Genomic DNA, 17,156 nt, shown 5'->3' with positions numbered 1-17,156 from the left:
TTCACAAGTCTATTTGAAACATGATAATTATCCACTCATGTGACAGTCTACAGTAATATCTGCAAACCAGATGTTAAAAAAAGTCAGATCTGTGAAATGAACTTCTATAATACATCTGTGTAGTTGAGATAGAGATTACTGTATTGATCCCCAAGGGGAAATTTATGAAAGGAAGGTTTTAGCTGGCATACTGCTCACAATTACTACCACCATTACTGTTGTTGCAATTTGATATGTTCACTTATATAGATATACCACTTTGGATGTCTTTTTTTTTTTTTTAGATACTGTGAGAAATAGCTCTGGGAGATATAGTTACAGTCAGTGTGAAGCCGTTGTGAGCGGCATAACGTACGCAGCTGTGAGATAAACGCAGACTGTCAAAAATGAAGCTATAGGGCAAAAGAAAAAGACTGTAAGTTGAACTTACTCTACAGTCACCTCCGGGTCATGATCAAACTTCTCATCATGAAGACAAGGCTCCACACCTGTGGGCAGTGCGCAGCCTAATACAACACAGTCACCACGAAACAGACCGCACATAATGAACCCCCAGCAAAACAGAACCGGATATCAGAAAACAACGTAATGTCTGGAGATGGAAAATGAAAGCTAATGAAACTTCAAGAAGAAGAAAAAACAAAAAGCTGAGAGACTTAGACGTAGACACATCCTAAGATGGAATGTTGGTGGGGGGAAAAAAAAACCCCAGCACAGTCTAAACAAAAAGATGCGCACAAAAAGTGGAATATTTGTAGATGAGAGCTGAGAACCGAAGACTCCTCCCCGATTTATAAAAAAGGACATGGTGGAAAAGAAAAAAAAAAAATCTCATTTGAAGGAAAGGAAAAAAAGAGTACAAACAGACCTGTTAATCACAACACGGTATGTCTTAAGCCGGCTTTCCGAATGGCACAGAATTATCCGAGACTGATGAGACGGCTACAAATATGATAGTGGTATTAGTAAACGGTAAACAAAACAAGTGTTTATGTTCACGCGAGCCCATTTTCTGCTGAATGTTCCCGTCAGCAGAAGGTAGTCATTTTCTTTCGTCGTCGGAAGATATTCATCATATAACCTGACACCGTCTGGTATGGAATTTGGCCAAGATTTGATCAGGATCATCTTGTACATTATGACAAGTAATGATCTTAAAACACCACTGTAATCATACAGAATGAAACCAGCTGGACAGCTAGTTTGTATTGTACTAGACATTATTTGTCACAGTACCTAGATAAAGTGATCACGATTCATGTCCCCGCCACCAAACCTGAGAACATGTGACTCTTTATTGAGAGCTTGTCACAAAGCCTGTTGTCTCTCCTCTCCAGAGTAACATGTAATATAGGAGACATTAAGTGCAGGAACCAAATGAACCTGCTTTGATGAGGTCATGGCACGACTCAGACGATCAAGCGAGATAGGAACACCGGCTAAAGGAAAACGCGGTCGTCGGGAACAGGACGTTTAATAATTGGGCGAAGAATCTGTTACAGTGTGACATTCAGTAAGAATTCATTTCAACAAACTTCACCAAGTCACAGAAATTCCGGTGGCTAAAAGAGTACTTGAAACAGAAGGAAATGGTTTTGGATCTCGCTTTCTCCGAGGAATTATGGCTGCGAATTGATCGCAGATTCAGTCTTTTATTTCAGCGGCAGCCTTCCATCCATACGGCGGTCGCTTACACAGTTTAATGCTGAATGTGCACATGCGGCTGTCTTTAGTAGCTGTCTGGTCCACGGTGCAGTGCTTTAAATGAGTATGTTGGAAAATAGCACCAAAATATTTTTTTTTAGAGAACATCACAGGCATATACCAGCAAAAACAATAACTCTGCAAGCAGGGAAATAAAGCAGTTCCACATACATCTGCCAAGTAATATGAAGTTAAGGATCTGTTCACAGACCACGCTGACGGTACTGGCGTTTCTACCTCTGGGTGGCTCATCCGAGTTCAGGCCACGCCCACTTTTGTTTTAAAACCGAATACAGATGCAGATATGACTATTTGGAGCACTAAACAGATGTGCATAGTGGCATTGAATTATACCGCTAGCATACACATAGGAGTTCAAGCGAATAACATGGAACTATTCAGAGAAGACTCGTGGTAAGAGCACCTGTTGTTGTTAGGGGAGCCGAACTAAACACAGAATTATCACAGTATGTCATGCTTTCTAGGTTAGCTTTTCCACTGTACTTTGTTTCGTACCTTGCTTTGCTTTTTCTTGCTCGGTCGCTCAGATTTGACGGACCGTTCAAGTGTAAACATAGTTTTTGAACAAAAGTTTAATATCTTTTGTTTTGCTTTGCTTTTGCGTACACAGATGCTCACATATGCTGCATGCAAATGATTATGGGCAATTGAAAGTCTGGAAGAACATGAAATGAGTCCTTGTCATTCTCAGAGACAAACACTGTTTCTTGGCCTTGAACACATGCTTGATACTGAGACAGGGTGAGAGCATTTGCTTTTGTTCTTTCAGGGTGTAAAACACTGATGGCATGTTTTCTGTGTGATGGCTCGTCATTTCTCAAACTGGATTTGCATCCCCACATACGAGGTATAGAAAGCCAACTGTCTCTTACTGTCACTACAGTAGCTAGCTAATATTAGCACTTGTAACCTGTAAGAACAATTTAGCATTACAGTTTTAAATGGACTTCCTTTGGATGCCAGATCCTCCACAACGCTAACCAGGATAAACGAGGAACGTCACTACAGTAAATGGAAATGAATAAATGAGAGTTAAACTGTATTTCCGTTCATAAAGGATATGGAATATGAGAAGTGAAAGTGTTATACAACTCGTAATACATCGGTACACTTTATCTGTAGCGTTACAGAATGTACTCTTGATATGTGGTATGAAAGACTAAACAATGGGAGGAAAGGGAAGGGAGAGTTAATGATGAAGAAAGAGACAGCGAAGGCGAGAAAGTGAAGTGGAAAATATCTGAAAGATAAACAGCCAGAGTCTGTTACCGAGCGAGAGAAAAAGACACCATCATGAATTAGAGCGAGAGAAAGAGAGACGAGAGGTCTCTTGGCCCACTGCGCTGCAATGCTGTCTGGGTAATTATCACAATTCCACCTGCTGTGACCCTCCATGGCGGTCAAAGGTTGGGAAGGGGGCTCCATCTGCTGAGGAAGAGCTCTTCCAGTGTAACATTAAGTTACTATACATTAAAAAAATCGTGTATCCTACATCCTTAGTTTAAAAATGTTTCTAAAATGGCCAACCTCATTTTAAAATATTCAAAGCTAAGTCCCAAAACACTGATTCCATAAGAAGCAGCTCCCTGGAGTTGATGTGAAAGAAAAGCACCGAGTCGCAGAGATAAACACTATTTTATTTCACGATCGTCTTTCAGTTAAAAAAATACAAAAAAACAACATGTCGAACACATTAAGAAAACGAAAATATGTCATGTTTATCCTCACTATTTGGTTAGCAAACTTTGATTGAAAAGGAATGATGCGTCAACCTTGCTATGGTCAATGTAGTTAAAATAATAGACTTGCTACTGTACAATGCAGCACTTTGTTGTGATTGGCACATTTGAAGAAAGGGTGTGAGAAACGCTATTGTAGCTGACGTTGGATTCCGCACCCGATTCATTCACGTGTCCATACCAGCCAATCACAGTGGAGATGGGCGGGAAGTTGGTACACTTTTTGATTCGGAGAGCGAGCCGAAGCGTCTTTCCGATGCCCTAAAAGCGATGGAAGCCTGATTGGAGGGACGTATACATCTTTTGGATTAGTCAGGAATTACTGTCTTAGGCAGGACCCTAAATGATGCGTTGTACAGAATCTGATCTACACTTTAAATAATTGAGTTCTGGTTTTTACTTATCGAGCATTTTTCCTTCTCCTGCTATCAGTTTCGATAAACATCACAACACCACGTCTAATGCCGGTAATAGTTCCCATTGTAATGTTTTTCAGAGCCACAGAACAAAAATCTTAATCTTCTTAAGACTGTAGTGTTACTTTCATTCACTGAGCTGTTTCCTCTGGAATGTGTATTGACAGATAAGGGAACTTAATTGCTAGCTCTAAATAATTAACGAGACGGAAGATCCTCAGAAATGCCAGGGAGCCTCAGCTGGTTATGTATTCTAACGTTCCATTTAGATCAGGAATAGTCTTGAAAAATAAGACATTTCAGGAGTAATGTTCATTCATAGTCCAGTAGGTCATTACTGAAATCTTGTGACATCTAGACGCCGAATTCTCGACCAGGTTTTAACCAGCCATAGAATTAAATCTGAGTCCTGTTGTAGCAGCCAATCTCCATTCAGCTTCATTTTCTTCACTGACTGTGTCACATTTGTTTCAAGAATGCTGATTTGTACTGGAGTCTATTCACCCTTCTGCCTGTGCAGTGTCTCCTGTGCTACTGGCTGCCACACAACCCCAAAGCATAACAGATCCACCCCCATGCTTAAGGTGATCCTTTCATCAAATGCTGCTCCTTTTTTCTCCAAACATACCTGTGTTGATTTTGGCCGAAGCGTTCTATTTTTTTTTTTTTTTACTTCACCATCCCATAGCACTTGTTGTCAAGATGTTGCTTTGCATACATAAGATGTTCACTTTTATGATGAGGTCACAGGTAATGTTTCTTTCTGATGACTCCTCCATGCAGATCAGGTGCAAGCAGTGCTGCAGGATTGAATATTCCACCACCACGGGAATACAATATTCCACTTTGTCAGCTAACTCTTCCAGCAGGCCCTTCCTGCCATTTGGGGATTTTGCTTTGCCTTTTTGTCCCGCATAAGGGCTGTTCTATCTGAGCGTCTTCCGGATCTTTCTCTGACTTCCACAGATCTTAATCGCCATTTCTTAATCATATTTTGGACATTGGAAACTGTGTGCTGGAAGAACTTTGATATCTTTTTATAGCCTTCCTCTGCTTTGTGGGCATTAATTAGATTCATTTTCAGATCCTCAGCTGCTTAGAGGAGCCCATGGATGTTGAGTGTTAGCACAAGGATTTATAAGTTCGAGAATTCATTACGCTCTGAACCTGATATCATCTGACAATTCCCAATGACAATTCATGGCTCAGTTAATGAGTCATAATGAGTCAGTTAAGACCTAACAAGTTCTAAATGTTGCAGCTGATATGGTGTCCAAACCGTATATAAAAATGTTCTGGGTTGACAAATACATATCCTGAAATAAGAATGTGCAAGTGAGATAAAAGACTAATGGGTTTTTAAAGAGGAAATGAAGAGATGTTGCATTACTTTGTGTAAAATACATTCGACTTCACACACACACACACACACACACACATGCACTGTCACTATCTTCCCAAAGATGCAACGGTGTCTGAAGTAGCAGTTGTTTGTGGATATTGAATAATTTCTTCATAACTTTTAACTTTGTACATGCTGTTTTATCTGAACATCTTCTTGTGTCCCTGTAAAGAACATCTTTTAGAAAACATCTTGCTTTTTATTAAAAAACAAAACAAAAATGAAATGAATTAAAAGAGCCCAACCATTTATTTCAGTGCACTGAAGTTGAAGTTAGAATTAGGGGTCGGTTTTAGCTTAGGATTTAACTACAGTGACACACACGTCATTGTGCGTCACAAGTCCTCTGTGCACGGAGCTTGCATGTTCTCCCCGTGCTTTGGGGGTTTCCTCCAGGCACTCCGGGTTTTTCCCCCCCGTCCAAAGACATGCTTTGTAGGCTGACCGGCATTTCCAAATTGTCCGTAGAGCGTATGAGTGTGTGATTGTGCCCTATGATGGGGTTGGCACCCCGTCCGGATTGTCCCAAGCCTTGCGCACCTATTCCCCTGGGAGAGGTTCCATGTTCCCCTCGACCCTGTGCAAGATAAGCAGCACAGAAAATGGATGGATGGATGTATATCCATATTTATCGAGCAGTATATTTAGTGTTTCTTGGTTTTCTGGTTGTTTGGGGGGGGGGGGGGGGGGGGGGTTCTATGCGATAAATTACAAAACCAACTGAACCTCACATACTCTATATTGTTCTTCAAATCCAGTTCTTGTTGAATGTGCAGAAAACTTATCGATTACAAACGCTGCTTCATAACTAGTAATGTTAAAAATAATAATAATACTAATAATAATAATTTATCACGTTTTGATAAGCTCCATTTTACACCTGTTGTGGTGAGCACCACTCAAGCAATGCAGTTTTACCAGTTCTAATATTCTCCTATGTTAATGTGGCATTTTACATCGGGCACGTGCGCAGCGTGTGCAGCGTGCGCAGCTTGTGCAGCTGACACGTACTACACGCTTTACATTTCACAATTTCAGAATGTAAAATCAACAGAAAATGTTCTGTTTTTGTGTACATGTGATCATCATTTTCTTTACAACGCACGATTCCGATCGATCAGAAGGTGTTGACAATAGTCCTTGGCTTAATGCAGTCGCTCTAACATAATATAGTTTCTATAGTAACGAGTTAGACGAGGACTTGTACAGTGGGCACGCCACATAAACAGATAAAAAAAACGTGTGCGATCGTAGATATGGTGACGCACACACTTCCGTCCTCAACTTAGACCTGAAATGGTGGAAACGGACGATGATATAATTTCTTATTTTAAAATGGAAAAAATAAGCAAGAGCACAAAATGAGCACGAGCCTTCTCTTTTATTCAGATTGTTTTTATTTATCATTGTGCGGAACCTGTCTAATTTTAGCTCCTTGAGTTCTTTGGGCTGGTATTACAGTGTATTGAGCTTTCCATGCAGTGCTCCCAGTCACTGTGGATTGTAGAGGATTCACACACACATATATACACACACACACACACTACCACACACATACACACACGCATACTTGGAGCATGTTACTGCTGTTTATATGCTTTTCTCTATTTTCTCCCACTCTTTCTTTCTTTCCACCGCCCATCTCTTTCCCAGCTCTGTTTTTTTTCCCCCTTTATCTTTTTTCTTTTCTCTCATTCTTTCCCTCAATTTATTTCCTCAGTTTGTTCACTCATCCTCACCCCTTTCATCTCTCACACCTTTATCTTTCCATGCATTCTCTCTTTCATCTCACTCGCCTTCTCTTTTCTTTTGTCTCTTCTCTCTTTTGTTCCTTCTCATCTCTCTTTCTCTCTCTCTCTCTCTCTCTCTCTCTCTCTCTCAGACACACACACCATTTTTCCACTTCCTACACATTAGGGTCAATGTTCGTTTAGCTCCATGAAAGCTGCAGTAGTTCATATTATAAAAGCAGCACATTACAAAAGAGCCACTGTTACATCCTTTGATTTGTTGGTATTTTAAAGTCATGATGAGCCCAAACAATGAAATACTTGTGTATTCGTTAAGCTATATAACAACCTAATAGATTATTAAAAGACCATATTTTGCACTGTAATGTACGTGATGTCGTTGCTTGTCCGCAGCAACGTGCATGTGGGTCAATAAGTAAACATAAAATCTGTAACATTATGAATTACACATGATAAATCACTGCCGAAATGATTTTTTTTAATTAAATCGCTGGAAATAGTCTCCCTTTTTTTCTGGTCAGTGCTTTTGTCTCTGTTGTCTTTTCCTCACCACTCATCTCTTTCACCATCTCTGTGTCTGTCCTGCTTTCTGTTTGTCGTTCTCTCTTTTCTTCCGGTTTGCTACGTCTCTCTCGCCTTCTTTCTAAATTTCTGCCTTTCTTCCTTGTCTCGTTCATTTGTTCTTGCGATCTGTGTCACGCAACATCCTCAGCAGAAAGTTCACGAGTTTGCTAGCGATTTGTCTGGCGTAGAATTAGATTACTCTCCTCCTCATTTCCCCACAATAGACATGCTTTGAGCCCCTTACTGGAAAACAGCGTTGCTGGGACGTTTTAATACCACCCATAATGCGGAGTGCATGACTTCCCTGCCTGTTTTTAATCGTCCACGTCGCGACGTCTACTGGACATTTTCGTTTTCAGTGTCTGAGCGGCAGCGGAGGTCTGAAAAATCTTTTATTTTTCATTTTTTTAAGCATTACAAGAGAATCTATCGCCACCTCCACGAGACTTTGACGACACACTTCCTCCCCTGAAAAGCACTCCACACCAAAGAGTCTCTCGCAAAGTCTATATAGTTGAGAGTGAAAACAGGAAAGATGCAAACAGGAATGCGAAAGAGGTTTAATATGTAGGGAGGTGTAGCGTGGGGGTGAGAGCGTGCAGTCGACAAATGGAGGGATTGCTAGTACTTTTTATATATATATATATAAAATATATATATATATATCAGAATGAGGCCTGTTTAGACATTGAAACGAAAGGTTAAACATCCGTTACGGCAGCCGTCGTAGATCGTCGTTCACAGGAATTCATTCGTTCGTGTTCTGCAACTGCTTTATTTGGATCAGGGTGTCGGTTTACCCAAAACTTATGCCAGAACCAGTGGGTGTACACCCTGAATGGGATGCCTGTCCATCGTAGGGTAAAATGCACACACACGCACACACACTCATTCACACCTAGGGGCAATCTAGTGTCACAGGCATGTTTTTTGGGACCTGGGAGAAAACCCGAGAACTCAGAGGGAACCTACACGGATACAAACCTGCGACCCTGGAGCTGCGAGGCGGCAAAGCTACCTACTGCAGCACCGAATGCAAATGCATGGTTTGCAAGTGGATTTGCATGATATAAAGAATGATGTAAGAAACGGATCCGCGTTTGAACGTTCATTTTTCTAATCAGTATTTGAAAACGACTGAAGTCCGCGTAATGGTTCCATCCTAATGTATGAAAAGCCAGAAGTGTTTTAATATAAGTTGCGCTGATTACCGATATATATATTTTTTTACAAATCTGATCGGCGTATAGGTCGTGCGCCTCCTTTCTCCATCTCCGATTTGAAATTGATAGCAGCAATAAAGTTTTATCACCGTGGGACTGCGGTAGAGAATGAAACAGCTCCCGTGCGACTGCTTCTTGATAAGCTTTCAATTCTGCGAAGGATCCTTATTTTATTACACATATTACAGTCAATATGAAAAAACAGAGGTTCAGCAGTTGGGAGAGGAGTGAGGGTTACTGGTTCATACTGGGGCCGCTACATTTCGATCCTCTGTGTGTGTGTGTGTGTGTGTGTGTGTGTGTGTGTGTGTGTGTGTGTGTGTGTGTGTGTGTGTTTCTTTGCACAGACAGATTGATTGGGAGGTAAAGTCATTCTCGCTTTGAGCTTTCCCCTTGGTCATCTCTCTCTCTCTCTCTCTCTCTCTTCCACATTTTAGCCTTTCATGATTTATATTGACGTCACTTGCAATCATCAGCCATTCTTGCCTGGTTTTGTCTCCAGGCCTGCTCTTTATATACTGAAGAAAAAATATAAAAACACAACTCTTCAGCTGCGAGATTGTCTGAGGAAAGCCTCACAGACAGATCTTAAAACAGTCGGTTTGCACAATTGAAGAATTTCTGTACAAACAAGGAAGGTTATTTGCATGCTCGACATACTTATTAATTCAGTTCGGTGTTGTAACCGACGTGAGTGGGTAGGAGTTCACCTCCGATCGCGAAGTGATGTGGTGGAATACAGATGAATCCCAATTTGCAGATGACCAGCAGCACTTATGGGAGGGGTTTCTGGTCAGAGCGTTTATGGGAGGGGTTTCTGGTCAGAGCGTTTAGGGGAGGGGTTTCTGGTCAGAGCGTTTATGGTAGGGGTTTCTGGTCAGAGCGTTTATGGGAGGGGTTTCTGGTCAGAGCGTTTAGGGTAGGGGTTTCTGGTCAGAGCGTTTAGGGTAGGGGTTTCTGGTCAGAGCGTTTAGGGTAGGGGTTTCTAGTCAGAGCGTTTATGGGAGGGGTTTCTGGTCAGAGCGTTTAGGGGAGGGGTTTCTGGTCAGAGCGTTTAGGGTAGGGGTTTCTGGTCAGAGCGTTTATGGGAGGGGTTTCTGGTCAGAGCGTTTAGGGGAGGGGTTTCTGGTCAGAGCGTTTAGGGTAGGGGTTTCTGGTCAGAGCGTTTAGGGTAGGGGTTTCTGGTCAGAGCATTTATGGGAGGGGTTTCTAGTCAGAGCGTTTAGGGTAGGGGTTTCTGGTCAGAGCGTTTATGGGAGGGGTTTCTGGTCAGAGCGTTTACGGTAGGGGTTTCTAGTCAGAGCGTTTAGGGTAGGGGTTTCTGGTCAGAGCGTTTATGGGAGGGGTTTCTGGTCAGAGCGTTTAGGGGAGGGGTTTCTGGTCAGAGCGTTTAGGGTAGGGGTTTCTGGTCAGAGCGTTTAGGGGAGGGGTTTCTGGTCAGAGCGTTTAGGGTAGGGGTTTCTGGTCAGAGCGTTTATGGGAGGGGTTTCTAGTCAGAGCGTTTAGGGTAGGGGTTTCTAGTCAGAGCGTTTAGGGTAGGGGTTTCTGGTCAGAGCGTTTACGGTAGGGGTTTCTAGTCAGAGCGTTTAGGGTAGGGGTTTCTAGTCAGAGTGTTTAGGGTAGGGGTTTCGGCTATGTATTTTTTTGTGCATTTTAAGTAAAGTGAAAAAGAAGAAAACATTTTAAAGCTTGGACTATTTAAGGATGGACCAGTTCTTAAAATGCACGAGCTGAAATTGCTGATTAACCGAGAGTATGGAGATAGATAGGATGTCCGCAGTATCATCTGGAAGGTTTTAACACCCTGTTCAAATCCAGCCTCAGTAGCGTCAGACAGCAAGCCTGGATCGGCTTCTTTGAGGTGGCATGCACTGCTGAGCTGACTGCCCAGTCTCGCGCACACCTCTCCACTTCATACAAAGTGATATCATAGTCTTAATCATCCTTTAAAGCAAAAGAAAACAAACAAAAAAAGAGACTTTCTCAGTGTCGTTTTGAACAGTTGACTATAATTCACATTTTAAGTCTTCCTTAACAGTTTCTTATACTCTGAAGTATTCACATGCATACACACACACACACACACACACCCTGGTATCCACCTTAAGTCTACAAAGGAGAGGTGGATACTACAAAATGCAGACCAAATGTGATGTATGTAGTTTTGATTATTCTTTTCATGACACAGCCAGTGTACCGTATGCCTTTATGTGTATTTTTTTATCAGCTTTTACTTCAAAACCTTTGGAGATGTTCCTGAGGTTAGGCGTAAGCGCACTGCATAAGGCTATGTAACAGAAAATGATCATGAAAACAATAAACGTGAAATTATTATTATTTTTTTTTGAATTTTCCAAATAAATAATATCATTCCGAGGTGGCTAGAAGAACACAGGTTCATTACCCAAACCTCTTTAATAAAAACAGATCATTTCTGTTCTTAAATCAGATCGGCGGAGCTGCGTTCGACACCGTTGTAAAAGTGTGTTAGTGGTGGAATTTAGTAAATGCGTCGCTGTATTAGTTGGTACTGTAGGTCCACATTCCAGGATGTGTCGAGGAGAGGTTTGGAAATAGCTAAGCTAACAGACTGACGCTAGTACAGGTAGGTAATCATACAGTAGGTTTATTTCAACAAGAATATTTAAGGCAGGGGTATTCTATGTAACTAAAATTTGTAAAGGTCCAGCTATTTAAAATTCCTTGCTTACGAAAGTCTGAATAAGTAATTGTGATTGGTTCATGGCTACAAATAAAACATCAGTCTGGAGTGGTTTTATTTTGCACTGGCACGTTAATGTTAACCAATTCTGACTCTGTGTACTTTGAACAGACGAAACAAGTGAAAAATAAACACATCTACTTCTCCGTCTAGTCATCTTTAAACATTCTGTTTTTGTAGTTGACTTTTTTTTTTTTTTAACAAGCCGTGTCAAAACATCACAAATCTGTGAAAGTGTTCAGTATATTCATACAAATGCACGTGATTGGCTGCAACAAGCCACGACAGAGGACGTCTGCGGCTGCGATGCCGAGCGTTTATAAAACGGAACAAATTTTTCCTACACTTCAAGTGTGCTGCGATATTTTTATTTTTTCCCCCCCGAGTGCTTGATTCAGCCCTTGCTGGTTTGGCATCCGGACTGTTCCGCCAGTTGACGAACCCTGATTTAAAGTATATTAAGGATATCAAGACGTCTTTATTTCTGCAGCAGTAATTTGCTGTTAAAACGAAAGCCATCCATCTATCCACCCATCCATTTTACATACCACTTATCCGACATGGCATCACGGTGAAGCCTGGTGCCTATTCCAGTGAACGCTGGGCACAAGGCTGGGGAAAACCTGGACGGGGATGCCGACCCACCGCACACACATTCACACACCTACTCACACACCTCGGACAATTTGGAAACGCCAGTCAGCCTACAACGCATGTTTTTGGACTGGGGGAGGAAACCGGAGCACCCAGAGGAAATGCCCAAAGCACAGGGAGGCTATGCAAACTCGGACATTTGAACCGTCACTACACACAGAACTTTTCATAATAATAAAACGACAAACCATGATAAATTCCACCATTAGCACACTTTGGCTTATTAATGTTGAATGAATAGGTGGAGTGCCTCGAATAAGCAAAAAGCCACTTGAGGGCATGTGTTACAATGATTCGATCACAAGAAAAGGTCAAGGGAGTTCTTAGGCATGACGCGACGTGGAGTGCCTAAAACGGCGTATAGTTCAAATTCATTGTTCAAGAAGCAATAAAATGTATTATGAATAATATTCCCGATAAACAGTTCTTCCAGCACACAACGTAGTGTTACGAGTAAGCTTTGTTTTGTAAGCAACACAACAGGAAACCGTAAGCCATTCCATGGACAGAACAATGGCTGTAGTGTAATGGTTTTATTGGTTTATAACTGTGCACATTGATACAGAATTCAGTTAGAGTGATGCAGACAGGCATGTGTACGTCAAGGATTTTACTATGTCTTTGAATGCGACTTAGCCAATCAGATCTTAGGACCAAAAATATCTGTTTTATAAATGGAACGTTTACATGTCATTGAGTTAGTAAAATAATATGTTATTGTCCATCCTATGAAGTGAAGAAAATAGGGCTTTTGTGTGTGTGTGTGTGTGTGTGTGTGTGTGTATGCAAATGTGCGTGTTAGTGAGTGTGTGCATGTAGCGGAGTGTGAGTTTGTGTATGTGCTAAAGGGACAGTTGCCTGGGGCTTGTTTCAGTTTTTTTAGAAGATGTCAGATAGAACAAAGCTCTACTACAGAGGTTAAATAGCTGTCACTATGCTATTTGACACGCACGCCCAAACACACACACACACACACACACACACACACACACACACACACACACACACACAGGGACCTCAGTGGGCCTGTCCTGAGCAGGGGTGTGTTCTGTTGCCTTTTAGCTGCCTCTGCACTCCTACAGCTGCTTTTCAGTCACTGACAGTCAAACAGAAGAAAACACACAGGTAAGTTTTAGACATCCATATCTTACAGATTCAGATGGACATCACCGTGGATGTGTTGATTGTGTCTTCAGAGCTTGTGAGTTTTTTTATGTAGCAAGTGTGTTTCAGTAGTGAACGAGTACATGTTAATCGTTCGCGAGTAGACAGGAATGTGAGCACACCCATTTTCTACAAGTTGTTAACTGTTTGACTTTTGATAATTCCTTTCCCTCTGGGGAAAATATCTGGAACCAGAGGGCAAGCATTTTTGCATGCATTCACGATGCGTAGTTATATCAAGTTTTAGTTTTTTGGTTTGTTTTTGTTCAGATCGATACGATTAATGATGCTATAGGAAATACAGGTTTATTGATCCAGTGATATGCACTAATAAGGGATTTGTAGCAGTCGGAAATTCCTTGTAATCACACCGACACGGCAAAAGAGGCAAAACTGAAGCAGAGGGAACATGTTTGGGTAATATTTGGGTTTGGGGAACATGTCAAATATAGTCTAGTATACATAAAGCAGTACAGTATAAATTGTTATTGCAATCGTGACACTCAAAATTCTAGCTGAGAAAACAAGAACTATATTCTATACATAAATGTGAAGCGACACGGAGGCGAAATGATTCAATATAATTGCTTTCTATCGCTCTGTTGTTGTTGTAACTTTTCCCCATTTCAGGAATAAACGGATGAAAGCATGTGACACGGCAGCAAATTGCTCATGGGTTTCCCTCCTCCTAGCCAGACAGAAAAGAGAGACTGTGTGTGTGTGTGTGTGTGTGTGTGTGTGTGTGTGTGTGTGTGCGCGTGTGCTTTATGATTGACCCATTTAACTGCTGCCACTTGTATCTTTTAGGCCAAATTATGTCCCAAATGAAAATGAACCAATTATTAGGCCAAATGTTGTTTTATCATGTTGTTATTTTTGCCTCACAGTAATTAGAGCATTGACGGAGTTCAATCCATTAAGTCACTTGTAAATGAAATAATCTTTGATAGGAGGGGAATCGAGGCCATGTTTTCTCCTTTAACCGAAAACGGAGTCAATTCTCTACGACCGAGATCAGCTGTTTCATCAGTTATCAAACACTATACAAGTCCGTCCATCATTTTTCACTTGTATACATCCAATAAAGTGATTTCTATGCAGCGCTAGAAAGTCTGGAATAGTGTAGAATTACAACACTCATTTCCAGACTGTAAAAATACAGATATTTGGAAAATGTTTCTGAAAAATCCTGGCTATCGTGTTGTCAGAGTGCCACTGCAGTTAATCCGTTGTCTTTATACATTCCCTTATTTTCCGATTCTCTCAAGGGAAGTACTGCACTACATCAACCCGTGTTGATGTAGAGCAGTATTGCTCAGAAGACTGCTATAACTGAACGTCAGATGTTAGTTGTTAAAAGACAGTGATTGCATTGTGTGTTAGGATTGTACTTGTAGTGAAATATACGGTGACGCAGCTGTGTAAAATACTGACGCTAACGGTGCATGAATGGGCTATTCAAATGAGGTCTACTCGAACACTTAATATAGATTTGGTTTAGATCCGTCTTATCGATTGAAGCTTTGTACGCTGGGATACTCGGAGGATTTTGTTAAGATCTATGAATGGTCCAATTTAGAGCTAATTGAGCTCATTAAGACCAGATGGCCAGATGTTTGCTCTGGACTATATTTACAGCTTTGTCAGAGTCTAATAAGATGGTAAGTAACTTGAACCATCAACCCTCATTGTTCGCGTTTTGAGATTTACAAGATGCTTTGCACTTTTTTTTTTTTTTTTTAAAGTTGCATCTACACAATTACAACGAGGGACAGGCAAATATTACGTTTTCATGTATGAAATTTTTTACTATGGTTTATAAGATTACAAAAAGAAATAAAAATTACCGTGTATATCCGCACCTTAAAGTAAGCAAACAAGTCAGCAGCTTGCATAAGCAGTTGGTCGTGGTAGGTTTTTAAAATGTTTATTATTTCAGGTCATAGCTATGATTGTTAATCAAAGCAGTAAGGAAAGATGATCAGTTAACTTGCATTTATGAGTCGGAGCAATAGTCCTGTCCGACTATTTCAAACACGTATGATTCATCAATTGCCAACAAAAACAGTACTGGGAATATTGAATATTAAGATTGATCATATAACTTATCATTGGCACGTAGTTCATTGCAATAAGCATAAACCTGTAAAAAAGAAAAAGACACTTTAAGTTCATACATTCAGTCACGTAGTTGTTTATCAAAGACTGGTAAAGGCCATAATAGGATTGTGTTGAACAATGTGTGTGATTCGTCTAAATGTCACTCTCAAATTGCATTAAACAAATGTCAGGCCTAATGAAAATAAATAAATAAATAAATAAATAAATACATAAAATAAGCCAGTTATCTGAAATGGCTTCTTCATCACCTAATTCACGCAGTTAAAAACCCTTGGTGCAATTCCATTCAAACAATTGTGTAGTCAAATCAAATAAAATTAGACCTTGCATCTTATTAATGATATGTTGAAAGACTGGATTCTTTGGCCTTCTCAGGAGCAATTCATGTCACTTCTTATAACATTAACCATTTAATCTTTAAATGCCAAAGGATCCCTTCAGTCTGCTGTTTGCTTTTATTGAGTTACTGTTTAAGGTCAGCAGTCGTGTTATTGAACGAGTGTGTGTGTGTGCGGGCGTGTGTATCTGAGTGTGTATTTTGAGTGCAATGGGAACCGATGTCTGTAACGTCAAACTGGTGGACATTTGTGATTAACGCAGACCTCTGAAGATTTTTTTTTTTAAAAATGCTCTACATGATCTATTAATTTATGCTTTGTGCATTTGGATTGGAATCCTGTGAGACACAATAAAAAAAGGCACAGAAGTGGGACGTTGTTACTTTTATGCAGGCCGGAGCAGCTGGTCAGATACAGTGCCCTCAACTAACATTGGCACCCTCGGTAAATATGAGCACAGAAGGCCGTGAAAAATTGTCTTTATCGTTTAACCTTTTGATCTTTTGTTTTAAAAAAAAAAAAAAAAAATCACAAAAATACTCTGCTCTCATGGATATCAAACCATTGCAAACAAAACACAGGTTTATAAAATATATCTGTCTATCTTTGTAAAATATAGGTGTGCAACAATTATTGGCACCCTTTTAGTCAATACTCTGTGCTGCGTCCCTTTGCCAAGATAACAGCTCTGAGTCTTCTCCTGTAGCGCCTGATGAGGTTGGAGAATACGTGGTAAGGGATCTGAGTCCGTTCCTCCATACAGAACCTCTCCAGATGCTTCAAATCCATCACGCTGGTGGACTCTACTCTTCTGTTCACCCGACAGGTTTTCTATGGGGTTCAGGTCAGGGGAGTGGGATGGTCAGGGCAGGACTTTGATTTTGTGGTCAGTAAACCATGTTTGTCTTGATTTTGATGTGTGTTTTCGATCGTTGCCTGCTGGAAGATCCAACCACGGCCCATTTGAAGCTTTCTGGCAGAGGCAGTCAGGTTTTCATTTAATAACTGTTGATATTTGATAGAGCGCATGATGCCATGTATCCTAACAAAATGTCCAGGTCCTCTGGCAGAAAAACAGCCCCAAAACATTAAAGATCCACCTCCATATTTAACCAAAACCACCTCTGGTGTTTATTACCAAAAAGCTCTATTTTGGTTTCATCTGCCCGTAGAACCCGATCCCATTTGAAGTTCCAGTAGTGTCTGCACACTGAAGACGCTCGAGTTTGTTTTTGGATGAGAGTAGAGGCTTTTTTATTGAAACCCTTCCAAACAGCTTGTGGTGATGTCGGTGACTTCAGATTGTAGTTTTGGAGACTTTCTGACCCCAAGACGCA

The 17,156-nt window shown here is 40.9% G+C and overlaps 1 protein-coding gene across 4 annotated transcripts in view; it reads left to right on the top strand.

The window, feature by feature from the left end:
• Nucleotides 1–17,156, top strand: part of rab27b (RAB27B, member RAS oncogene family) — a 41,642-nt gene that overhangs the window by 3,344 nt on the left and 21,142 nt on the right. Inside the window, exon 1 of one of the 4 annotated variants that reach the window (XM_017491797.3) lies at nt 2,094–2,118. The gene's annotated coding sequence lies outside the window, so the exon portion shown is untranslated. 4 annotated transcript variants of the gene reach the window in all.

Source organism: Ictalurus punctatus, chromosome 18, assembly GCF_001660625.3.
Source record: "Ictalurus punctatus breed USDA103 chromosome 18, Coco_2.0, whole genome shotgun sequence".
Classification (NCBI taxonomy): domain Eukaryota; kingdom Metazoa; phylum Chordata; class Actinopteri; order Siluriformes; family Ictaluridae; genus Ictalurus; species Ictalurus punctatus.
Note: the sequence above shows the minus strand (reverse complement) of the source record. Positions and strands in the feature narration are given on the sequence as shown.